Raw genomic sequence first — 26,651 nt, 5'->3', positions numbered from 1 at the left:
GCCATGGCCAACCTGTTGCTTTCATTAGCAGGAGGTTGCCTTCCAGAGAACAACCTCTTAGAAGGCTAATGCAAATACAAGGTAAAAATCTCAAACTGCTGAGGTGGTCCACTCCCTACAGGGAATGGACTTTACAGTGAAGCACAGACCTGGGACTGACCAGCCAATGCAGAGGGCCTTTCCAGGTTTTTCCACTTAGAAGATGAAGACTGTCTTGGGAAAGATTAGTCTCATTCTCTTTAGTTTGGATGTATGTGTAGGAAAGGGCTCTTTTTTGACATGGTCACCCCCACTTTTTGCCTGGTATTGAATGCAATGGTGATAGTAGAATTATCGTACTCTAATGGAGGAGCTGAGTGGACTGTTTGTAAGATTATGTTCATATCTCTGAAGTTTAAAATCCAAACCAGGATGGGACGCGGGGGTGCACCCGGCCGCGGCGGGCCTCCCGGTACACGATGGGCCCTTTTCACTGAGAAGTACTGAGAAAGAGAGCGGGCTGCAAGTGTTTTTGAATGAGATCTTCAACAAATAAGTCCGGGGCTGGATCCTCTGCTCGCTCCAGAACCCCCAAAATTCGAAAGTTATTTCTGCTTGAGCGCCCTTCGTAGTCTTCAAGTTTTGACTCTAGCTCCACCTTTGTTGTTTGGAGCCTTTTACACTCACTTCCAATGTTTTGATAGCTATCTGGAGCTGCATGGAAACAAAGTCCTCGGCAGCTTTTACCCGTTCTCCCAAATTACGTAGGTCTGCATGCATTAGCGTCACCTCTGAGGTGACTGCGTCGATCTTGCCTTCGAGTGCCGAGCGTACTCCTTGAATTGCTGCCATTATATCCTGTAGAGTAGGGCCTTCTTCCTCCGCTACCCGTTTTTGACCATGTACCTCAACCGTTTAGATGCTCTGCGTATAGGCTCCAAGCTGTGTACCTCTCCCTGGTGCCCTGAGGGCGATAGTGTCACCTCTCAATGCGGTGCATGGCGGGTCCCAGGTCCGTGAAGATCGCCGTTCCACTCCTTCGCTAACCATGCGTTCCGCAGCTCTCGTCGACGCTCTGCCCTGTTCCCTGATCACTCCGTCCCAGCGTAGTCCATCAGATCTGGAGCTCCCGCCCATCTCTTGGTGCCCCCTCACCGAAGATTCCCGGCACTCCGATCAGCATGGCCGACGCAGGTGTCTGGATGGCGGTCGCCCTTACCACGAAACCGCCCGCTCTTGCCTCCGCGGCTCGGGCATCCTGTCACAGTTTCCCGGCTGGGCGGACTTGTTACAGCCCGTTCTCTTCACCCAGCATGGATCACTTGCTGGGGTTGAGCTGGTTCAGTGGTAGCGGGGTTTCGAGGGAGCCAAAATCACTCCCTCCTCGGCCGCTCCGTCTCACCGTGGATCGCGGGTCTCCTTCCACCAAAGCGATCCACGCCTCCGAACTTGTAACCAGCTGTTCCTCCAAGGCAAATCAAGGCGGGTTTCCCCAACTCTTCCCAAGCGTTCACTGGTGCACTGAGGCTCTCTGGTAATAATCTGAATCATGGCAAACAGATTAATGTGACGAGTATTCGGGGACTTGGTGGGTGATCGCCGGAGCTCACCTAGGGTGTGGCCATCTTGGTTGGCTGCTAGCCTTGCCCCCTAACGGGGGTTGTTAATGCCACTTATATTCCAAGTAATTGATTTGATTGATTGATTTATTTAGTTGTTCATTAATTAAAACCATTACAAAAGGACAAAAATAAATACAAACCATACACTTTACCTAATTAAACATTCCTGGATACAATGCATAAAATTAACCACAATCAATTCACTTTTTCCAGTTCGGGATACTCCAAAATTATTAATTCAATTTTTAAAATAGTTTACAGGACTTGACAATTTTCAGGGATAAAGTGCACGTGTGCCATTTGGTAAAAATAATAAACATTATAAATGGAACATCATCTAAGAATAATACTCTAAAAACAGACAATTAATACATTATCTTAAAGTAGTATTATGAAAGCAAACAATTAAAAAGTGCCATAAAATTAATGCATCATCACCTTAAAAGCAACAACATCAATAATTCACAGTCTTAACAAATTTAACATTTACTTTGGGTGTCAACCTTACATAATTTCTTTTCTACTATAAACATAAATTTGGTGAATAATATAAACATTGACACCACTTAGGCAAAATATTAATGCCGATCTACAAGTCCTAAGTCCCATTTTTTTAAAGATAGGTTTTTAAATTATTTTCCGTTCCTTCATCATTTTTGGGCACAGTGTTACTATATGCAGCAAGGTTTCGTCATTCTGCCCACAAAGTCGACAAATATTTGATGCCCATTTGGACTCCCATTTAGGGGTTCCATCTTTGGTTGGATAAATTCCAAACCTTAATAACATAAATTTCTTCTTAATTAAGGGGTTTGGGGGGGGAGGAGCTTAGCGCGTGATCAAGATGGCCGCGTGAGCCTAGAGCTCCCGAGACCCTCGCTCCCTCCGGCAGCTATCCTGTCTATTATCCTGCTTTTGATGCCCGGAATATTGGAGGGGAGCTGTTGCTGAGGCGAGAGCCGCTGTCCGGATCGAAATCGTCCACCGGAGACCGAAGTTGTACCGACTGGAAGTTTGTGGCCTACTCCCCGCACGGTGCCCGGGCCTTGCGTTGGCACAGTGCCCGTGCGCTAATTGAACAACAGCGGCCGGGCTGGGGACGGGTCGGCGGAGGGGAGGTGTTTCCACTTTCACTTTCACTTTCGCCTTCCAGTCTCCACAGCGCCCGGGACGGGGCGTGCGTAGTGCCAGCCACTGGTTGCATGGTTGATTACTCTGTATGGGCAAGGAGAGTGTCTACACGGCAGATTGTGATGTCGACCAAATCGGACGCCGACAAACAGAAGCCCAAGAGTACCAGGCGGGGTAGCTACACCCAGACTAACAACATGGATCGTTATGCCCACCAGAAGGGGTCTCCGGGCGGATTGGGCCCGATACTGGAAGCCTCGAAGGACGCGACACCTCCCCCCACAGAACTGACCCTGCAAGATATCATGGGGGCCATCGAAGGGATGAAGTCCTCGATTGGGCAACAATTTGAGACCCTGGCACATAAAGTGGATGCCATATCGATTGACGTCAATCTGGTTCGGGCAGACCTGGGGAAAACTAATGAGCGGGTTCAGTCCTTGGACCTCAAGACCGCCGGCCTCCTGGGCGACGTCTCCGGCCTTCAGCAGGAAGTCCGTACCTTGCGGACGGCAAATGATCACTTCGCCCGACGGTTGGAAGAGTTCGAAGGCCGTGCAAGGCGCAATAACGTGCGCATCATTGGGGTCCCGGAAAATTCGGAGGAGCAGTCGGTGGACCTGTTCGTGGAGGACCTGGTGGTGAACCATCTGGCGCCCAAAGGCCTCAGTAAGTTCTTTGCTGTCGAACGGGCCCACAGAGTCCCTGGTGGGAGGCCCAAGGTGGGGGCCCCTCCGAGGCCGATTGTCGCCAGGATTTTTAACTTCAGGGACCGAGATGCCATTCTGCAAGCATCGCGGGTGGCCGGCCCGCTGCCATTCCAGAACACTACTGTAAGTTTCTATCCGGACTTTACCCAGATGGTGCAGAAGCAACGGCAAGGCTTCCTGGCGGTCAAGAGAAGACTACGTGAGATGGGACTAAAATATGCCATGCTCTTCCCGGCCAGGTTGCGGGTGGTGTTCGAAGAGCGGACTTTCTTTTTTGAGTCTCCTGACATGGTCGGAGATTGGCTGGACACATTGCCCCAAGGACGGACTGGCGTGGAACGCTCCGGTGGCGCAGACGGTGGTGGGGATGAACACTGAGCCAGGACTTAAGTACTAGGACTCCGGTTCCTCCGGGAGGCTGATAATCCGGGGGGTAGCGGGGGCAGTAGGGGAGCCTTTTCCTCCTCTGGGGTTCTTTTCGTAGATTAGTAGTTTTAAGGGGCGACAGGCACACTGCAAGTTGGGGGGCACCTTAGGCCTTACGCAGGGGTGCAGGGTGGGGGGTGGATGGGGGTTGTTGTTGGGGTTGTTGTTGTTTTTTGTTATGCAAGGCGTAAAGATGCAAGCTTCTGTGATTCGGGTCTGGTTCCACGCGGGGGGTGGTGGTCTCCTTACATGTTGGGATGGGGGGTAGGGGCCTAAAAATACTCAGTTGGAATGTAAATGGCTTGGGGGATCGTATTAAGCGTGGGATTGTCCTGCAATTTCTGAAGCGATGTACCCCTGATATTGTCTTATTGCAAGAGACGCACTTGAATGGTAACACGTGCTATGCACTCAATCGTAAAGGCTATAAATTTGTTGCACATTCCGGGTTTTCCTCGGGTTCTAGAGGGGCGGGAATTCTAGTCAGGTCCTCTCTGCCATTCGAGGTTGACTCCACTACCGTTGACGATAGGGGACGCTTTGCGGCAGTAGCGGGGCGGTGGGAGGGCAGGACCCTGGTCCTGGTGTCGGTTTATGTCCCCCCTGCATTGCAGCCCTCTACACTAGCGGACTTAGAGAGGACATTGTTGGATCTCCCAGAGGGAATGTTGGTGGTGGGTGGCGACTTCAATGCGGTTGGCTCTGGCCTGCTCGACAGACACCCGCAGAGGAGTTCGGGGGGGGCTCAGAAGTGGCTTCCTGATTTTATAGATACCCTTGGGCTGGTTGATTGTTGGAGACTGTTGCATCCCACACAACGACAATATACTTTCCACTCAGGGGCGCATGGCAGTCTCTCCAGAATTGATTATGTCCTTACCCTAGCTGCACACGCCTCCTTTGTCTCTGAGGCCAGGCACATGGCACGAGGTATTTCCGACCATTCCCCGGTGTGGATCTGTATGGATGTTGGCAGAGGAGTGGGTGGTAGGGTGGCCCCAATTAACCCGTGGTATTTCAGGGACCCTGCGACTCGTAGTGCGGTACTGAAGGCGGTCGACCGTTACTTTCAAGAAAACCTCGGTTCGGTCACGTCGGCGGTGTCCTTGTGGGATGCGTTCAAAACAGTGATTAGGGGTGAGGCCCTCTCCTTGATAACAGCGGCCAAGCGTCGGAGAGACGCGGAGGTCGCCCAGCTTGAGGCGGAGATCGCGGATCTAGAGTTGGCTCTGGAAGGGGAGGTCACGCCGGAGGCGCTGCACAAGTTGAGCCTTAAACAATCGGAGTACAGGGCCCTCGTGACGGATGCGGCCAAAGCCCTGAGTAGGGAACAGCGGGGCCGTCTGTACGACGTCGGGGACAAGGCCGGGAAATTGATCGCGTGGCTGGATAAAAAGGAGCGGGCCAATCGTGTTGTGCCGGACCTTGTGACGGAGGATGGCGTCATGGTCACGGAGCCGGACGGCATAGTCCAGTGCTTTGCGGATTACTTCCACACGGTCTATACCTCTGTGTCTGACAGGCCAGTGGAGGATTCATGTGAGCTCCTGCGCGATCTTGCCCTGCCTTGCCTCTCCGACATAGACAGAGACGATCTTGATGGCGACATCACAGTCGACGAGATTGCGGGGGCTATCCGCTCTTTGCGCCCGGGTAAGGCCTCGGGTCCGAATGGCCTGCCAATTGAGCTTTACAAACTCCGACCGGACAAGATCGCTCCGCATTTGCGGGCTATGTTTGTGGAGGCGCGGGAGACGGGCTGCCTCCCACTTGACCAGCGCCTGGCAACGATCGTGGTCATCCACAAAGATGGCAAGCCCAGGAACCGGTGCAGCTCATACAGGCCGATCTCGCTCCTTAATGCTGAGCCGAAGATCCTTGCCAAAATCCTCGCAAGCCGGCTGGTCAGGGTGGTCGGGGATCTGATCCACCCTGACCAATCTGGCTTCATCCCGCATCGTAATACCGCGTTGAATCTTAGGCGCATCCACGGAGTGATCGCAAGGGTGGGGACGATGCGGGAGCCGGCCATGGTGGCTGCGCTCGACGCGACGATGGCATTTGACACGGTGGAGTGGGCATACCTGTGGGCTGCGCTTGCGAAATTCGGCTTCGGGCCCGGATTTGTGGGCTGGGTAAAGCTATTATACGAAGGACCTCTCGCCAAAGTCGCAGTTAACGGTAGGGCGTCCCGTCCCTTCGACCTGGGGAGGGGTACCAGGCAGGGTTGTCCTCTATCGCCGCTGTTGTTCGCTCTCGCCCTTGAGCCGCTGGCGGCCTGGATACGATGGCACCCAGATGTGAGGGGGATTCGATGGTCCCCTGATCACGAAGACCGCATTTCCCTCTATGCCGACGATATTCTGCTCTATCTTACTTCACCCCGGAAGTCCCTTATAGTTGTCTGCGACATATTGACTTCCTTCGGGAGGAACTCGGGGCTAACCATTAATTGGGGTAAGTCATATCTGTATGCCCTGTGTGGGGACGTCCCGGTTCCCCCGCGGAATTGCCCGATCCAGATTGCCCGGGAGGGTTTCCTGTATCTTGGGATTTATATCTCTGCCGACCCAACGGTACGGTATGAGAGGAACCTGCTCCCTCCGTTGGCGCGCCTGCGGCGGGACGTGGCGGGCTGGCGGCGGCTGCCGCTTTCCCTCCTTGGCCGTGCGGTGCTATTCAAAATGATGTCTCTTCCCCGTTTTCTCTACGCCCTGCAGAACACCCAGGAGCTGGTTCCGGCCAGCTACTTTCGGGAGGTTGCGAGTCTGCAGCGTTCGCTGCTGTGGGACGGCCGCCCGCGTATAGCGATAGCAAAATTAACTCTCCCTTGGTACGACAGGGGTATCGCGCTTCCCGACATCCGAAGATACTATTGGGCCTCCCAACTGAGCGCGATCAATCATGGAGTCTACGGTCCGGCGCTTGGCCCTGGCTTTGCTATGGACCGGTGGTTGCTGCGGGGTGGTGGCTATTATAGAGCACTTTATTCGAAGCCACCGGCTGGGTCCCTCACAGGGCCGACCGGGGTGGCGGTGCACGTGTGGAAGACAGTCACGAACTCCCTGGGATGGAAGGATAGGCTCACCCTCGCCACTCCGTTGTATGACTCGGACATGTTGGGGAACCTCTGGCACTCTAAGGGATTCGACAAATGGGATCTGATTGGCATCTCCAGGGTGGGGGATATGCTGACCAAGGGGCGGATTAAGTCGTTCGATGAGCTGCGGTCGGAATATGCGCTTGAGGGCACGGAATACTTCCGGTATGCGCAGGTGCGCCATGCGCTGCAGTCGGTCCTTGTTGAGGGGGAAAAGGTGCCTGAGTCCTCTCCATTGGAGGACCGGATCCTGGACGGCCATATGCCGGAGAGCACAATCTCCCTAATTTACAAAAAGCTTGTGAACGTTCGGACCGATCTCCTCCTGGGGGTGCGGGACCAGTGGACTAGAGACGGACTTGAGCTGGACGATGAGGATTGGCAGTACGCGGTCTCCTCTCCTAAGGAGGTCGCAATCCCCGCCAGGTTGCGGCTTGTCCAGCTTAAGATACTCCACAGAGTCTATGTCACTGGTCCCCGATTGGTCCATATGGGTTTTTCCGAGGATGGGCTGTGTAAGAGGGGCTGCGGGATGGTGGGCACCTTTCTGCACATTATATGGGAGTGTGGTGTGATTGCGGAACTATGGAAGCGGATTCACGTTGTGATGCAGGAGGTCACGGGCATTGTATTGCACCCAGAGGCGCGGCGCTGTCTTTTGAATGTGTGGGGTCCTACAGACTACGACGCGGCGCAGACTCAATGGGTGACCCTGGGTAATATGGTGGCTAAGCGAGATATTGCAAGATTGTGGGGATCCCCTAGCCCTCCCACCCTGGATGCTTGGAAGGACAACATGGACTGGTGCATGTTCCGGGAGAAAACGGTGTATAGTGCGCGGGGGAGGCCCAAGAAATGGCATAAGGTATGGGGAGGTTGGAACCAGTATAGGGGGTACATATGTTTGCCTCCTGCCACTGAACCACTAGAGGAGCAACTTTCCCCCTAGCCTCGCGTCCGACTTGGGTCTTTCTGATGCACCTCTGCTAGAATGTTAGCGCCTCTGCTTCTCCCTCCTCCTCTCAATCAGTGGCTTGATCTGATGTTGGAAATGGGGCCGCCCCCTCGCTGGGAGCTGACGCGAACTCATGATGTATATTGCCTTGCTTGTTGTGTTCATTTGTAAAAATTGGAACCTTTGTTTTTATCCTGTATGAGAGCTGTAGATGACTGCACGTGTCGATTGAGGAGCTGCCGAACCTCCGGGTTGTCGGCTGAATAGCAGTGTATCTGAATTATACGAATAAAGGTTTTTAAAAAAAAAAAAAAAATTAAGGGGTTTGGTGATAAAAAAGTAAATAAGGTTGGGCCATCATTTTGTCGAAGCAATTGGCAATAGACCAAAAGTGTTTTTTTTTTCTCAACTCATATTTATCCAACAATTCTGGAAGCAAGGCGACGGTTGAATTAATTATTTTTTTATAATCCATTTTACTCCTTGTTTCGTCCTCCAATTTGGGACAATCAAATTTTAGGAGACACTCAGCTAAATAATCCTGACAGCTTCTAGAATATTCACTGGACAAAATCTCTCTTCAACACATATTGGCCAGCGTGCCCTCCTTGGCTCGAGATAATGCCAATAGTGTTTTTACAAATGATGCTTTACGCACAAGGAGCTGATTCCGTAAGCCAAATTCCAGTCTTAAATTGGCACAGGAAATCTGCCTAGGAATCCTAAAAACTGATTTATATGTCCTTGCAACTATGGCCTCCAATACTTTCACATATTCCAAGTAATACAGAATATCTCCAGGGGTTTAGCTATGTCATGTGTCGGTGTAAGGGCCTAGCTGAGAATAAAGCATGTATGTGAAGGCTGTGACGGAGGTGGGTGCTAAGAGGGTTAAATTGTGGCAGTTTAGAACTATAAAAAAGAAGAAAAAAAACATCTTCCATCCCAAAAACAAGTTTCCCAATCCCCCTCCCACACTAGATACAAGAACATCCAGCAAATCACGAACATTGGGGACAAACAACAAAAATATCCCAAATGTGATCATGGTATAGACAAGTTGGGCACGGTAGCAACCCAGCAGGCAGCTGAACAAGTTGAAGTTGAAAACAGAACAAGAATATGAAATTAATGTTGCCAACTACATTTAGCAGTAATACAGGTGGAGACCAAGTGAATCAGGGTCACTGTCCGGCAGCTGGGCCCTCCGTGTAGGCCGCATCCGAAATGTTCTAGGTAGTCTGCACCACCGGTCACCCCAATTTCTCGGTCAGTGCATGGCAAGGCAAGCGTGGTCAGTCATAAGTCCGGTGATGGGGAACCTCGTGAGCGGGTGGTTGAGCCAGCCGACAGTTTCTTACAGAAGGTGGCCACATCTGCAGGTGTCTTCAAAATCCTGGGCTTTCCGTTATGTTCGATTTTCAAGTGAGCCAGATAGAGCATTGCGTATAGTATGTTCAACTTGCGGAGAGCGTTCTTGACATTGCTGAACTTGTTTCTGGCATCCTACACTGTGGGGTTGAAGTCCGGATAGAGGGAGATGGCGGACCCCTGGTACTGGAGTGGTCCATGCTCCCTGGCCAGGCAAAGGGCGACATCCTGTCCTTGTAGTTTAGGAGTAACGTGATAAGAAAGCACGGCGGAGCACCAGTGGGGGGTTGTGTTCCAAGAGCGCGGTGTGCCCTCTCCACGGAGAAAGTCAGAGAGAAACTGCAGCAATCAAACAGAACTATGAGTGATTGCTCCACTAAGGAGTCAGGCCGGCCCATGTTGGTGGTCTCAGCAGTGCCGGAAATGCAGATGTTATTCCGTCTTGACCTGGCCTCCCAATCTTTATTCTTTACGGCCACTTGCTTTAATATGCGCTCTACATTCTCCAATCGTTTCTGGACTGTGTAGGACGCATGTTCCATTCTTCGGCACCATCCAACCTCACTCCCTGGTGGTCAAGGCACTCCCCCAGCCTATCCATGCAGATCGTCAGGGTGTCGAAGCAGGCATCCATAGCGCAGAAGCCTCCAGTTCCATCATGATGGCTGCAGTGTCACTTGTGAGGGCCATCTCCAGGGGAGCACCAGTGGTTTCATCAGCATCAGAGTTGGCACCCCTCCCATTGGCAGTCCAGCCTGGTCGAACTGCAGCTTGCGCTGCTTTGGGTCTGTCTGACTCATGATTGCTGGTGGTTCCTCGCAAACTGTCGCAACGTGGGAGGCAGGTAGGTCACAGCCATGTAATGCCAAGACCCCGGCAGGTGGAAGCCACACAGCGTTGCACTGCATCATGGGGGTAGGTGAGAGGGCACAGGTTCTAGGACTGGGAGGTGCCCGGTTTTAAGTTGGCCGGGGGGCTATGTGCACTGTAGTGGTAGGGCTGCATGGAGCTGCAGGCGGCACTCACCGATGGCTACTGCAGTTAGCTATGTCCCCAGGGAATTAGTGTCCTATGCGGGTTGCGGGGTGGCCCACAGATCAGTCAATGGGACCGTTATCGCCTCTGGGCAACAACCAGACATGTGGGCCTCCGGTACTCACACGCATGATGAAGTCCGATTAGAAGAGGCCAGAACTCCCCAAAATGGCCGTTCAGCTCTCTACCCTCCAGTTCACGGGATGAGCCCTGTCGGATCTGAGGACACCTGCAGTCGGCTTTACCATGGGCCTCTAGGCTCACTGCAGCTTTATCTCCCCCCGGGCCCAGCATCGAGGACAGTAGGTCGCGGCCGACACCGAGGCGGCACCAGCGGACTGGGTGGTCTTAGCCTCAGGCTCACCAATGCCGCTATTCACCGCGGTGCCTCTGAGGCGGGCTGGACTGCACTTGTCTAGGACCAGATTGTCAGCCACAGAGTCGCAGCAGCTTGCAGGACTGCAGCATGGTTACTGCTGGCCCCCAGGGCTGTAGCAGGGTATGAACTCTACCATTTGGTGCTGGAAATGCGGCGACTGAGCTAATTTCAGGATCGCAGGATAGCGGCAGCCTCACAAGGTTGCGGCCATCTTGGTGGAGGTTGCGTCCATGCCCCCGGCCCCCAAGCACCTTAAGTCCTAAAGGGAACCACGGAGAATCGTTTGTAAATACCTGTATGCAGTGCATGCCCTTTTCTCCATAGAAAAGCATTCCTGCGTAAAAACGTGTTTGAGTGAACAATTTACTTACCTGTAAAGATTGCTATTACGTAAAGTTTTTACGAAGTTCTTGGTGTTAAAATAAATATAAAAATACCTGGTATTTTTCTATAAAAGGTCTCAAGAATCTTCCTGACTTGTCTTGTTTATTGATTGTCTGTGTGTTCAACAAATGCATTATCCCTACCCTCTGATAAGGCTTAACTGCTCGCTCACACTACCATAAACCAGAACATTTGGGACAATTAATTTAAGCCCTGTAAGCCAATAAGGGTTGCCTGGACTTTCTACATAGTGTACCTCGTTTTGGTATACTGCATAAAAAGCCAACTTCCTACAGCTGCCTTTTCTTTTGATGTTGGACCACTAAATAAAGAGTTTGAAGGACTTTGAAGAATAAAAACAACTTTTGATCACCCTGACCTCTGAACTTGTTTTTAGAGTTACAGACCATATACACTGGACTTGTATGTGTGCTTCTGTACTTTTTTCCTCAACTTTTCAGTTCTGGGGAGTAGAGTTTTAAGAGGAAGTGCCCCAGCGTGGCAACGTAAGCCCTTTGGCTGCGCCACCCTGCAGCACTTCCAAAGCACAGGAATGCAACATATTTACAATGATATGTCGCATTCCTGTGCTTCCCCCTGCGCTGGCGCACAAACTGCTGCCATGTGCCAGCCCAGGCACCCTTGCACCATGGTGCAAGGATGCCTGTGTCATGGGGAGATTGTTTTTGTGCAAGAAGGGGCACCTTCCTGCACAAAAACAATTACTACAGACATTTTTCTCTTTCAATGCGTGCTGTAGAATGCAGCACGCATTGAAAGAGTAAAAAATTAGGAGAAATGAAAACATTTCTCCTCGTTGCGCCTCCCTACGCCTCCCCTGGGGAGGCGTAGCATTCACACACATTTCCAGATTTACGAATCCTCTTAAATCTGGAAATGTGTTTTGTTCTATGGGTGTTGCGTGGGAACACCTACAGCAACACCCATGGAACACCCCTTTCACGCAAAGTGTTGGGTGTAAAGTGGCCATATTTACAAGGACAGAAAAAGCCACGCAGGGTGGCTTTTCCTGTCCTTGTAAATATGGAGCAGTAAAATACGCCACCAGTACGTCACAAAAAGTGACATACTGGTGGCACAGGAGGCTTGTAAATCTGCCCCTGGGACTTTTGCCCCAGGCCTGACATGTCATCCATGGTGGCAGGTTGACTGTACCATGGCGCACCAGCGCATAAACAGATAGAATTGTTGTTAAATATTACACTCCTTACTCTGATTGGTACATAGATGTGCGAACATATGGCATACTCATCATTGTCCTTGCATTTGTTTTCATATATGCTTAATAAACTCACTCAATAATTTGGGGTTTTTCTATACATACATTAACTTGACTGGAGTTATATCATGGCTACCTTTGATGACAACAGTGATACACTACTTGAAGAACTATTTAAGAATACCTCGCAATCTTGACCTACTGCTAAGCAAGACAATGAGGGTCTAAAAAGAAAAATAAATCATTAAACTAGAACGGTTGAAGAAACAGGAGTTATCACGGATGTGAGACTTGACCATCCTCAACAGATACATAGAAAACAAGCAGGTGTCCAGGTACATGGCATTCAGCTGTTTTCAGGAGTGGCTCGTATCTGTGAAAAGAGGCGTGCAGGGGACGATGGAGACAAACAGAAAAAAATTAAACAAAACGTACCTGCCGCCCTCCAGCATCGCGTCGTGCTCTTCTGTTCCTCTTCACTGCAGACAGGTATGAGCTCCCAATCCTGAAACTGCTCTCATGCATGAGAGCAGCATCAGGATTGTCCTGAGCGCCAATGATTTGCACTCCAGGACAGACTGGGAGTCTGGGCCTGCTCTCTCCAACCCTGCAATGCAGCTGGGTTGGAGTGAGCTTCACTGCGCATGTGGGTTTGGCCGACCTGAGACTCCGGCTAAACCTACATGTGCAGTGAAGGCAGTGCAAAACACTCCCCCTCCAGCCTCTCACCACCCTGGCCCCCAAGCCTCGGCACAAGCTAATATAAAATGAAAATAAAACAGGGTTTAAACCTGTTTTATTTGTAAAAGAATTTCAAAGGGCTGGCGGGGGGTAGCGACTTTCCTCCACCATAGCGGAGGAGCCGCCGCTGGTTGTTTTCATTGGTAGATATTGACATTACTCATACTAGAACATTTTGCCTTACAAGCCTATTACTTGATAAAGAATTTCAGGTAAAATAGATAAACATTTATAATGCACGAAGTTGACATGTTTTTCTCACTCTGGGAACCATTTAGTTTTTCGGCTCTATCTAAAACACAAGACGATCATAGAGTCTACTGCATCTTCCCTTGGTCCACTCGTTCGAGATGGACTTTAGGTGTCATCAGAATCTTTTGACCTATGCTACTTTGCTACGGCTCTCTACAAAATATTTCAATCTTAATTAATATTCACAGGTGAATCACATATCTTTGGGATAATTCTTATTGACTCTCTTCTAGTAAAAGCTATTCTCATCTCCTTGTCATCTAAAGCTTACAATAACGTGAGTACTGTACATGTATAATTTACAGTCTTAAAAAAATCTAAGTGACGAAACACGTGATGGTTGCCTTTTCTTTTGAAATGAAGAATTTGGCGGAATTCGAAGAGTAAAAACAACTTTTAATCATCCTTACGTTGGGCTAACAACCATCTACACTGGACTTTTACGAATATATGTCGTTACTACGCATTCCGTTGCAACGCATGCCTTTACCACGCATGCGTTACAACAGAATGTTTTTTCTACGCATTGCCTTTACCTCGATTTTTCCTTTACCCCGATTTTTCTTTTTTTTGGGGGGGGAGACCCCACGAAGCCCCCTTTCTTCTTTTTTTTGCCTTTTTCTCACGTCTTCGCCGACACTAAAAAAGGACTGACGCATTTTTTCGGATGAGGAAGAAGACGTTCCGTGATGACATTGCTTGCGTGTTAAAGACGGTCGTGGAAGCAATACGCGTTTACGAGGTAAGTGTACCGTTGTAAACGTAACGCGTAGAAAAGCCTTCTTGGTAAAGGCTGTTTCACGACTTTTATGTGTGCTTCGGTACTTTTTTCCTTAAGTTTCCCTTTCTGGGACTTCTGCTCCAGGACAGATTTGTCATCTGTGGTGACAGGGTGGTAGTACCATGGGCGCACCAGCGCATGAACAGACATAATTGTTGTGAAATGTTACACCCTCTTGCTCTGAGTGGTACATAGATGTTCAAACATATGACATAGTCATCATTGTCCTTGCACTTTTTGCCATATTTAATGTAGACCTCAGTTTCACTCATGGCAAGTTGAAAATATGCATTTTGGGCTGTCGTGATTCTTTCACTCTCTCTCATTCCAGAAGCTGAGTTGCAGTAGCTTGAATGTAGTAAATTGTTACAATTGTTCTTAGATTTTGTGAGAATTGTTTATCCTTGTGAGTTTCACTGAAAGTAGAATAATGAGGTTTTTACACTTGTGCGTGGGATGCGCTGACCACAAAGAATCATCCTTTGTGAGATATCTCCTGAAGGCTGTGCAGCTGTAATCTTCCTTGTGTGCTGGCTGAGAAGATGGGAGAAGTCTCCTTATCGGAGAACACTAAAACCAGTTTGTTTCTCTTCCTGGTAATCGTAGGAAATGTGTCATTTTGATAACAAACTGTATGTTTTAATTGTGCATTGATGAGCTAGACGCATATGCTTTTCAACTGGCGGGAAAGCAGATGCCACTACTCTTGAGACTTGATGCTTGCCTTTGCCCTGCTCACAGAGGTAATCTAATTAGCGAATCCTTTCTCCTTGTAGTTGAATTTCCAACATTGATTTGCATGGTGGAAACCCCACCCCAAACCTCTTCAGGACCTGATGCCACAAGAGGACCCACAGCCCTGCCAAGCCTGCGACAATGCCAGTTTTCTGACATTCTGATGAAACATGTTCTGCTATTGTTGTCACTCACATTTTGTGAGATGACCACGAGTCATTAGATACAATATCTATGGATTCAAGTCATCGCTGCTGTGGGTGAAATTTATGGATGAATTATAGTAGGGTGTAGAAAAAAGTCATTTTGGGCCTTACTAGTCTACAAAGGATAGTAGTGCCTGAAATACGTTCTCAATACACTTGAAATATATTTTGTATTAGCATTTATGTTTTTACAGTTATACATGTGATCAGAAATACAATTATTCATACAGAATTTTCTCTGGTTTGGGGTACATTTTCATGATAGGATTTAGTTTTCGATCTGTATTTTGCACAACACACATTTGCTGACTTTATCCCTTTATTTTCACGTGCATGCATCTTTCTTCAGTCCAAACCATGTATTCCTCTGACCTGTGGGTCTTACGACCTCTGATCCGTGTAGCTGTCTTTTTTACTCAGGGGATTTGACCTCTGTTCACAAGGATCTTTTATTCGCTAAGAAAAAAAATAAACAACTTATCCTGGAACTGTGATATAAACTAACCCTGTGATGTTCTGTGTTGCCATCTCCATGTGTGTTCTGTCCGCAAAGAGGCCGTGTTAGAGCTGCGGGGGGGGGAGGGGTCCCTTTTCAAAGGCCTACCTGGCTACTCTTCTTGTATGTCATTACTACCCACCCTGTCTCGTATCTGCTTGGTTTGAACAGTGGCTAGGTCGGTACTTCCCCCTGTATTTGTCTCGTCTTCTGCTTCATCTAGTGTCCTAGTGTACCAGCTCCTCATTATTTCGGTCCAAAATCTGCTATAGGGTGCTGTCTGACACCTCTTCTTCCCTCTCTTTGTATTGCCCTTTCCTCTGTTTTTGTCCAGCAATCCACATCCTGTTCCCATTGTGTCACCCTTGGCCCTATCGGGGATTTCCAGGCTTTGGGCGCCCGCCTACGTGCAAGAACCAATGCTAAGTCTATGAAGCCTGAGCCCACCTTTTTGGTCTTCAGTCTCAGAAAGAGTCCCAGGAGACATATCCCCACTGTGTTTCGGTAGTTTCCTGGCCAGTGTCACATTTATTTGAGCCAGTACTGCCTCCCACTATTTCTGTATTATCTTGCATCCCCAAGTCATGTGTATAAAGTCCACATCCAGCTGCCCATATCCAGGGCACTTTCTTGTACATCCTCCATACATGATGTTCAAGCGATGTGAGGTAAGGTAGACCATGTGTATATAATTAAACTGGGTGAGTTTCAGTGCCGTGTTCCTGGAAACTTTCTTTGCGCTCCTGAGGATTTTAGCCCATTCTTTGTCCTCTAGAACCCTTCCCAGTGCATCACTCCGTCTCGTTCTGACCTTGTTACAGTGGCTTGGTTACCATTCCTATCAGGGCTCTATAGTGCCGTTTTACCAATTGGTTCGCGGAGCCTAGTGTGGCTATGGTTTGCAGGGTTTCGTGTGTGCACTTCTCTTTGAACTGTGCCCCACAGCTCCGTGAATGCCCTTACTGTTGAATGGTAAACAAGAAATTGGCCACCTGGCAGTCCATACTGGTCAAAAAAATCCTCCTGGGGAATCAGTTCAGAATCTTGGCTCTAACCTCATTCCTGCTTATCAGCTTTGTCTCTGGGATGGGTACTGGTGGTGTCCCACAGAGGATCCCCGCTAGGGGCAGTCCTGGGGCGTACAGCATTTGGTTGGCTGTGCGTCTTTGACATCTTTTCCAGCAGTAGAGCGCCCCCTGTAGAAGCACCCCTGGGTGAGGAAGCTCCACGGTTGGATATATAAGTTTAGCGATGAGTGATCGCTGGGCATTTCTGTGTGGTGCCGTCGTTAAAAGATCTAGGTCTCGTCCGTCTACCCATTTAGCCACCCATTGTAGCTGTCCAGCCACAATATATAATCACAAATCTGGAACTCACAGGCCTCTCTCCTCCTGGGTTCATTGTCTGGGTAGTTAGGGAAACCCTATTTTGTCCACCATCCCATACCCGTTCACGCACCATTTTATTCAATCTCGCAAACCATGAGGTGGGGATTTGCCCTGGTATATTAACAAAATAATAAAGCAAATGCTGTAACATAATAATTTTGGTCAACGCTACTCTGCCCATCGTGGGGAGTTTTAAAGAGCGTCAGAAGGGGATTGTCGTCCCAAGAGACCAAAATACTGGCTTAAGACTACCCTCTTTTAGTTTTGTTAAGTCATGGTGTACTTGAATTCCTAAGTCCTTAAAAAAGCTGGGGGCCCAATTCAGGCCCATGGAGAGGTAAGCCGGATAGTCGGGCCCCTCCACCACCGGGAAAATGTACGTTTTAGTTTTGTTTCGTTTTAGGCCTGTCAACCTTGCATAATGGTGCAGGAGATCCACCGCCTGTATGACTCCTCATCCCCCTTGCCCTAGATAGAGCAATATATCATCTGCGCAGAGCGAGATCATATGTTCTTGCTCCCCCAGTACCATTCCATCTGTCTCTCCCAGCTGTCACAACTGCTAAGCTAGGGGTTCAATGGCGAGGGGAAACATTAGGGAAGACAGCGGGCACCCCTCAAAAAATGTCATAAGGTCCCGAGATCAACCCCCCGGGTTTTAACTCATGCCGTGGGTTGAGCATATAATATATTAACCAATTTTACCCATCCATCTCCTAAGCCCATCCTAAGCATTATAGCATATAGAAAGTCCCACCTCACAGGTCAAAGGCATTCTCCAGGTCTACTGACATTGTCAGGGCCTCTTGCTAGCGGTTTCTGTCTGGGTGGTGTAGGACATATAAGTCTTCGGATATTAGCAGATGTGGCCCTCACAGGTAGAAACTCACTCTGATCAGCATGTATAAGCATTGTTTCGTGGGGTAATAGTCGTCTTGCCAACACCTTACTCTGTTACTCTCGTCTTCACAGTTCGGGTTTTTGGTAGAGGGATAACCAATGCATCTCTGTTAGAGGTCGGCAAGATATTGTTCTGCCACGCTTCTGCTGTTCTGTGCCTCTAACTTAGGAGCCAAGGTATGTGCCATTATTGAATGAAATTCTGTTGGCAGTCCATGTGGACCAGGCGTCTTCCCATTGGCCATCTCCCCGATAGCTTCTCGTATCTCATGTGCTGTCACTGGATCCCCTAGTCCTCTCCTCAGTCCCGTGTCTAGTATGCGCAGCAGCACAGGGGTCAGAAAAGTACTTCGGTCTTCTGATGACACTGTAGGCAGAGCCTCATAAAGACTTTTATAATGTGTACGAAATTTGTTATTAATGTTATTTGGGAGGTATAACATGTCCCATCTTGTAGTTGCAATTTGTGTGATAGGCATTCTACTTTCCAACCGTACTAACCACAGCAATAGTCTACCCGCTCTTCCTCCCTCTTCATGTACCTTGGTGTGGTAATCTCCGATATCTAATGTCTTCAGTGCCCCATTGTATTCCTTCCTGGTTTTTCCCAATTGTGCTTGGGTAGTTGTATCTGTTGATAGTCTGCGTCCTTGGTCATATAGTGTCAACTCTAAGTGGTTAATTCCTTCTGCAGATCTGTTCTGAGTTCCACTGTGGCACCTAGTCAATGTCCTCTCACCACCACCTTGAACGCCTCCCACTCCTTTGCCCTCAAATTAGTTGAACCCTGGTTGATTCTGAAGAATTCTTTTATCTTATCTTCTTACTATTATCTGAAACCGTCATCTGTTAGTAAATGTGGGTCTAGATGCCATGTCGGCTTGGCTGTAGGTTCCATTAGCTGTTGGTAGCAAAGAAGGAGAGGATTATGGTGGGAAAAGGTGCATCTAGGTATTCCGTTTGTATTGCTCGTTTTGTCAGTGTGTCTGTGCTTATAAATAAATCCAGTCTTGTATGGAGGTTATAGAGGTGGGAGCAAAAGGAGAAGTCTTGTGCTTGTCCGTGCTGCAGTCTCCAAATGTCATTGAACTTCCATTGAGTCAACCAGTTCCTAAATCCCCTCACTATTTTGCTTGCCACTGCACCTTGTAATGGAGGGGTAGAGCAGTCTAAATTAATATCCACTACACAATTAAAATCCCCGCCTAATAATACCTCCGCCCCATGTATGGAGGAAAGAGATGTAGACAATTTCTCCAAGAACTGCAGTTGGTCGTGATTCGGGGCATAAACACTACCCAACACAATTTCCCTCCCAAGTATTTTACCCGGCACCAATACAAATCTACCCTCTGGCTCTATGACCATGCTCTGCATCGTAAATGGGATACCAGCTCGTATAGAAATGAAATCCCCCTCGAGAACGCTGAATATTTAGTGGCGTACACCTGGCCGTGCCATTTTCTTCTCAGCTTAGTCCCCTCTTCTGCTGTCAGGTAGGTTTCTTGTAACATAGCAATGTGTACCCCTCTCCTATTAATGTAGCTATGTATTTTTCTATGCTTAGTTAGGGATCCCAATCTGCGAACGTTCCATGTCAGTATCTTAAATTGTTGTGGTACCCGTGTTATGTGAGTTGTAGCCATCCTGCTATCATCTGTTGGTTCCCCCTCCCCCTCCACTCTCACAACATGTTATTTGTAGCACCACAGGACAATCACTTAACTGCATAAACAAGTAACTCCCCTGCACTCGGGCAGTGTTACAACAGCTTGCCGCCCAACCCTGGAACAAAATTAGAAAATAGGAAAGATAGATGACTCTCTCCATGTAAAAATGTGAGTCAATCTAGTTGGGGATGTGGTCTGTATGTCCAGCAGAGCTATTCGGTCCAGCCCAGGTTATATGGCATTGCAAAACAGCTGTACCATTTACGTTGAGCCCCTTCTTGTTTTACTACATGCCTACTAGTGAATTTCAAAGACCAGGCCCCCCCTTCAATCCTTTCCTGCCCATGAGAAGGGCGACTCTTTATTAAGCTCTACTGTTGCTCCATCAATGCATCTACTCCCCAAATTCACGCGTCCCATCTCTTCCCACGGACTCCCTTCATGGTACTTATCTCCGTGTTTTGCTTCAGATAATATTGTCCACTGAGCCTGGAGTCACCACTGGGAGATGCATGTCACTTTTCGTGGACGCTCCAGAGTCCGAGCCTTCCGTTTCATGGTCTGTGGAGGTGGCCGTTCAGGTCTCTTTCCGAGGGGACCCCATGACCTCCGCCACAGATTGTAATGCTGCATAGCGTTCTCGCACTGTTTGGGAAGAGGCAGGTTTCTGCACTGATGGTCGGCGCCTTGATCTCAGGAGTCTTTTGCGCTGTTGTTTGGGGTCTGTGCTTCCACTTTTTGGTGATTCTGTTGGCTGGTCCCCTGCTCTATACCTGCCCAACCAGTCCCATGCATCCTCTGGTGAGTCATAAAAATGTGCTTTGCACCCCAATTGCAGCCTGAGTTTGGCCGGCTATTGCAACAAGTACTGTATTCCTTCTTTCCGTAGAGCTTTCCTAACTTCTAGGAAGGAGGCTCTTTGCATTTGAACCTTTGCTGTGACGTCTGGGATGACATAAATCTTATGATTGTCAATCGTAAACGGGCCTTGGTTGCAGGAATGCTGTATTATGGTGTCTCTATCTCTGTAATAGAACAGTCATGCCACCACTGGGAGTGGGGGTCAGCCCAGTGCCAGAGGTCTTGAGGGGATCCTGTGCACTCTTTCCAACTACAGAGGCTGGTGAGGTTCTAGGTATACAACGTTCCCACATTGGCGGAATCAACACTAAAATTTAGTGCTCGTCTCACCTTGGCCTCGATTCCAGCACAACCTATCAGGGTTGTGTTTGTTGACCCACGGTACCACACATTTTTAGGGTGCTGTATGTGTTACCACACTATATACCTCTTAGAGGGAGTGGACACCACCAAAAAGGTGTAGGCAACCGTATCTTATTCCTGGTCCTGAAGAATTGCCATTTTAATACATCAAAAGGCAAGAAACATGTTGACCCCTTAATCCCCACAGCATATTTACTCACATACCTTACGGTGAGAAATGTGCGGATTATTTTTAATCAGGATGGTGACCATGCTTTATTAAAATTGTTTGAAGTGGATCACCTACCCCTGTTTTAGTACACTTTCTTTCACCTGACTTGCACCTACACTCACGATTATTATTAACCCCTCTTCCCCACACACACCTCACTCATCGGCGTTGGAAAAAAAGATCTCCGATAGGAAGGCCCCAAAGGGCGCCTGATCGGGCATTGCACCTGCCGGCCCGATAAGGAGCAAAGACCCGGTGATGAAGCAAGACACCCGCTTGTTGGGTGTGTGAGGGTCTTCTTTTCCAAATAAGGAGTAATCTTTACTCCTGTCTTTCACTTAATTCTCCTCACAATACAACCCTTGTACCCGAGTGACTCTAATACACCCTGCGTTAATTTTAGGAACTGCATACCCTTTGTTTTCACTCTTTCCAACGCAAAGAATCGTGAGAGTTCTTCCTGTGGTTCAGTACGTCAGACCCATGTTTCTAGGTATGTAATCATGTCTGTACTTTCTACTCCTTCCGGTATTCCTACAACCCTGATGTTGTTTTGCCGATTTTGTTCAAAGACCAAAGGTACTCCTAAGAATAATTATGAGGTCTGGGAGAAAAGGGGAACAACAGAAATATATTTGTATACAACCTCCCATTCGACCTATGTCTATTCAACAATGGCTAATATAAGCTCAAACGGGCTATCCCTTTGCTGTAAAGATCAATGGGTACAACAATAATGCATTTATTTATCTTTATTTATCATCCATCCTTATCTCAAAATTAGTAGAACATTTTTTGGCATACAATTTTTTTGTATTAAAAAGACATAATTTTATGTGTTCATATATACAGTGCAATTCATGAATAGTGCAACATTTTACAGTTCTGTCTGTACAATCAGAGAAGCATAATTGTGCATATCCCCATATTGTAATACTGTCCAATATCACATCACACCTCACCTCACATTCAGTCGTCCTTTCATGCCAAACATACACATCACATATATTGCTGTTCCAGCTTGTAATGGCATGCAACAAGAACTCATGGCGAGAACCCTTCAATAATGTCCATGGTTATGCCGCCAGCTGGAAGACAAACAGGCCTTACGCATCTTCTGCTCTTCGATCTAAGGTCGCCACTCTAGTTGTGAGATCTATTAGATGGTGTAAAGTGGTTTTGTGTTCTGGCACCAATTCTTCCATCGTCTGTTCCACATCCTTCATCCTATCCACAAGATTGTGGTGTTCTGCCTGCAGCAAGCCCAAACCAACGGACACTGGATCGAAATCTTGCTGTAGGGTAGCCTTTGTGTCGGCGATGACTGCCAGTATTTTATCCAGGTGGATATGGAGTGACTGTTCATGGCCCTCTGCTTCCTCTGTTTGCAGGTTCCCTGTCGCCTGGGAAGAGTCCCCCCGTCTGGTGAGCCGCTCCCTTGCTTAGGCTTCATTTTGCTTTCATGCAGGGGTTCATGTTTGGTCTGTCACCAAGGTTGACAGCCTTATATATGCCTCCTTGCCCCACCACTCCGGTTTCTTTGTGGGCACTAGTTATCTGTCACACCACCAGTGTTTTCCTCTCCGGGTCTCTATTTTCCACTGTAGTTTGTTTTGAGCCCTCCTTGGCTTCTAACTTTGACCCACAATTCATGCAGTGCGAATACCTCCGCACGTGTAGTACCTAAGGCCTCTCTCCCCCAGTGCTAAGATATTGGAAATTCAATGACGGCCACTCATTTTAATCCAACTGCTTGTGTTATTTACTACTGTTGTGTAGTTCTTATAAAACCTATATAGGATCTGCGTGTTTAGACAACATACACTGCGGTACTTGTGTCCAGACTCATTCCAGACACCCCCACCAGGTATGTTGGCCTGTATACCAGCTAGCTCACAGTGCCACAAGAAATTCCTCTATTCAAGGAGAGAATAGTTCTTGGCAACTATTGAACATGACAACCCTGATTTCTCAGAACCGTGGAAACAGTGCAATACTTTTTGCTCAGTCACTCGTGCTCACTTAGGGGCCTATCAGGTCTGCCTGCCATCCTAACGGGACCGCCCATCTGCCATGCGGCGGTCCCGCACCCCTGATCATGATGCAACCACCAGCACGGTGGTCGCATCTGGCATTTTAAAATTGCGGTGGGTGCTGCTGCCTGCAGCACCCGCCACAATGGTAAAACACCATGTTTTATGCATTTCCAAGCACAATGTGGCAGGCACCGTGCAGTTCCTGCCACCTTGTGCATGGACAAGTAGGTGCACCCCCCGGGGGCCCACAACGGGCCCCCAAAGCAAGTCCCTGCCAGCCTTTCCGAAAGTCCTTCAAATCCAAACATCACAATATGGATGGCGGTGCCTGCTAGGCACCGCCACCATATATGAGCCCCAGCTCCGCCTGGCCGGCAATTGGAACGATTGCCAACTGACGAAAAGTGGCGGACGGACTTTCCGTCTGCCGCGGTTCCCACCACCATCGTGATATGGCAGTAGGTAATTCACGTTACGATGGTGTGACGGTTGCCACCGGCAGCACAGCAGTGGTGATCGTTACACCATCGTAATCAGCCCCTAAGTCTCAGAGAGATACACAGAATAAACGGTATGGACGTTTTTCAATAAACATTTATTGAACATTCGTCATTCTAGTGTAAAATAGGGATGCTGAAACAACCACTAGACAGAAACAGATATAAATGATTAGAAGCACTAAAAAGGTAAAAGGATGGTAGGTTTCTACCATCTTGCTATAACCATGAATACAGGCAAGTATGTAAAATACATGACAATAAAATGCGTACTCCTACAATGCTACCCTAACTAGAGCTACCTAAATGTACCTAGCATGTGTGTAGGTGTTAAGCCAAGAATCCCTCTAGGATAAAGTCAACCCCATTACCCAAAGTAAGAGACTGTGTGACCCCGTCTTGGTCTCGAGTTGGACACCCCACAAGGGATGTTCAGACCACTGCGAGCTGAAGTGTCTGCATGCAGGAACCTTAGCGTCTTGCGTCAGTGTATCGGCATGGAAGTTGTGATCTCCTCTGACTATCTCAGCAAGATGGGATGTTTATATACCCGAAGGTATCCCCCGGGGTTCTACCTTGCTGTGCCACTGTCGGACTTAGGATGACGTCGGGAATGAACCTTGTACATAGTTATTATGCAGGAGATGGTAATCCTGCTGAGTTTACAAGAATTCTCATGCATAATGTATGAGGCTATTGTTCAGGGAAAACCCCACGTTCTATAGGCAGTACTGTAACTAAGTAAAGGGTCAGTCCTAGCAGCCTGTTATGTATGTAGTGCAGGGGTTAATATAGGTGGGAGGTTACCTGAGCCTATATTGGGGTACCTATATGCAATAGAACACCCACGCCTCATCCGACTGGATGACAATCTAATTCTAACGTACTACCTGTCTGGGTACTGGTACGCAAACATATGCAGTAAATACCATAGTTCAACTAAAATTGTTAAAAACTCTAAAAAGTGCTAAAACAGCAGAAGTGACAGTCAAGCAATAGCTCTAATGTGTCCGGATATATAGTTCGAACACCTACAAGCATTGAAAAGCCATGCAGGTCATAAAAAGCGTCAATTTGTTTGAGTTCCAATTTGGAGTTTTTTTACAAAAAAGGCAGAAACTTTCCCAGCACACGATGGGCCAATTGTTTATGTGTCCTGGCTGGTAGACACAACATCGCTGTTGCCTGCCTTCGCAGACGACGATCCCTGTAACACCTTGCAGATAAAGTCAATTGAGCACAGATGATCTTCCGTATTGCCTGCAGCCGATGCTGGGGCAGCCTGTGCACCATCCAAAGCCTGGATGTTCGTGGAGGAGCTGGTGTCCATCCCTACAAGAGCAGAGAGTTCCTTTGGTGGCTCCAAGAATGCCGCCACCAACATAGGAATATACTGGGGACACTGATGGAAGTGTCAGACAGAGATCCAACATGCCTTCTTCTCCACAGAACAGGCATCGGACAACAGGTAAGATGCAGTCCATCCAGACTGGTCTAAATGACAGGAACCAAGATGCACTTAGTTCCTGTAGGCGAGGTGTGCCCAGAAGTTGTACCATGCGATCACGGTATTTGCGCTCCAGGAGTGCTTTTTTCATCTCCTCGGTGACTGGGAGGTCCATTGCGTAGCAGAAAAATTACAATCAGGATACCTGCTATTAGAAACAGGATCGGCAGAAGTCCTCCAAAAATGTTTCAGAATACGGAGTGTATAAAGTTTAGTATAACTCAGAGGACCGACTGAAAGGTGCTTAACAGCCCCAGACCTATGGTCTTAAATAGGAGTACTATACCTGTCGTATCAGACAAGTTAAAGATACGATTTACCATTTCTGTGAAATGGAAGGGACAGTTACAGCGTATGAGTGCCTGTATCTCTGCCGAGGACCTTGCTATTTGGAGATCAAAAGTCTCCTGGAGGGAGGCCAAGGGCACGGTTTTCTGTAGAAGCATGGCTTTCATTCTGCTCAGAGTATCAAACCGTATAAAGGAAACATTCAATGGAGGCCATAGTGGCACCTCCCTGACTGTATATGTTGGTGGAAACAATACTTGCATACAGCAGGTAACCATGGAGCTCACGGTGACTAGATATGCGATGCCAGGAAGCATTCTACAACAACCTTGATCGTTCAGCATCAAATAACTCCCATTTGAAAGTAGCCTGAAAACTGGATTAATCACGGCTGCCGGGGTACCCCTCAAGTGACAAGATAAGTTAGCTACTGAACAAGTGTAGGCCCCGTGCAGCATGATATCCTGGCATATGAGAGATCCACTTAAAGCGTTCTCACAGTTAGTACCGCTTAGAAGCACTTCAAGATCCCCACTCCTGCATCGAAATCTGTATGGTAATTCCCAAGATTCCTTGATGAATTCCTTACCGATCTCTTCATATCTGTCTGCCTGTTGGTGTTCTAGGCAATACTGAAACTGGAAAGTTGTGACCGGTAAAGTTATATGGCCATGGATTAACCACTCTGTGGACAGTGATTCTGCCACAATAAAAGGTAATCTGTACAGTTTTTCAATACGCAGCATTGTATATTTTGATCCCCTCTGTGCATTGTCCTCTGTTTAGGTCGAGCCTAGCGCAGCGCACATGCGCTGCCCTAGGAAAAGGCCTTTAGGAAACACTTCAGCTTTTTTTCAAGCTCGTGCGTGTGGTGCTCACACGGTATTGGCCTTTGCGTCTGGCTTTCAAAATTGAAAGCACCCAATTGGCCATAGGCGTGAGGATGTCCCAGCTTTTTGGGAAATGTTTACTCCCAGAGCGTTTTGCTCTCGGGAGCCAGCAGCGGCGCGCAGGCTGCCATCTGTTTTGGGTCATGTTTCATCCTTTGAACGCCGCTCCTCGTCCCCGACCCCCACCCGCTTCTTCACTCCAGAGGCTTCCCTGGGAACAAGCGAGCGCATGCGCGCTTTAAAACCATTTCAGCATGTCTGGCTGCAGTCTGGCGTTATTCTGCAGCGCCGAACTGTTGTCGCTAGCTTGTTACTAATTTTGTACAGTGGCCTGACACCCTATTGGCTCAAAAACGTGCAATGAAATGAGAGCCAGCGAAACCTCAACTCGCAATATACATAAACAATAACCAGTCTTGTTTTTATCCACCGTCATGGCATGTACTCAAATTTGCATGTGTCACCCCTTCACTTAAAATTGCCGATCATGCCACATT

The sequence above is a fragment of the Triturus cristatus genome, chromosome 2_1 (genome assembly GCF_964204655.1).
Source record: "Triturus cristatus chromosome 2_1, aTriCri1.1, whole genome shotgun sequence".
NCBI lineage: Eukaryota > Metazoa > Chordata > Amphibia > Caudata > Salamandridae > Triturus > Triturus cristatus.
The sequence above is the reverse complement of the archived record's forward strand: the minus strand, read 5'-3'. Positions refer to the sequence as shown.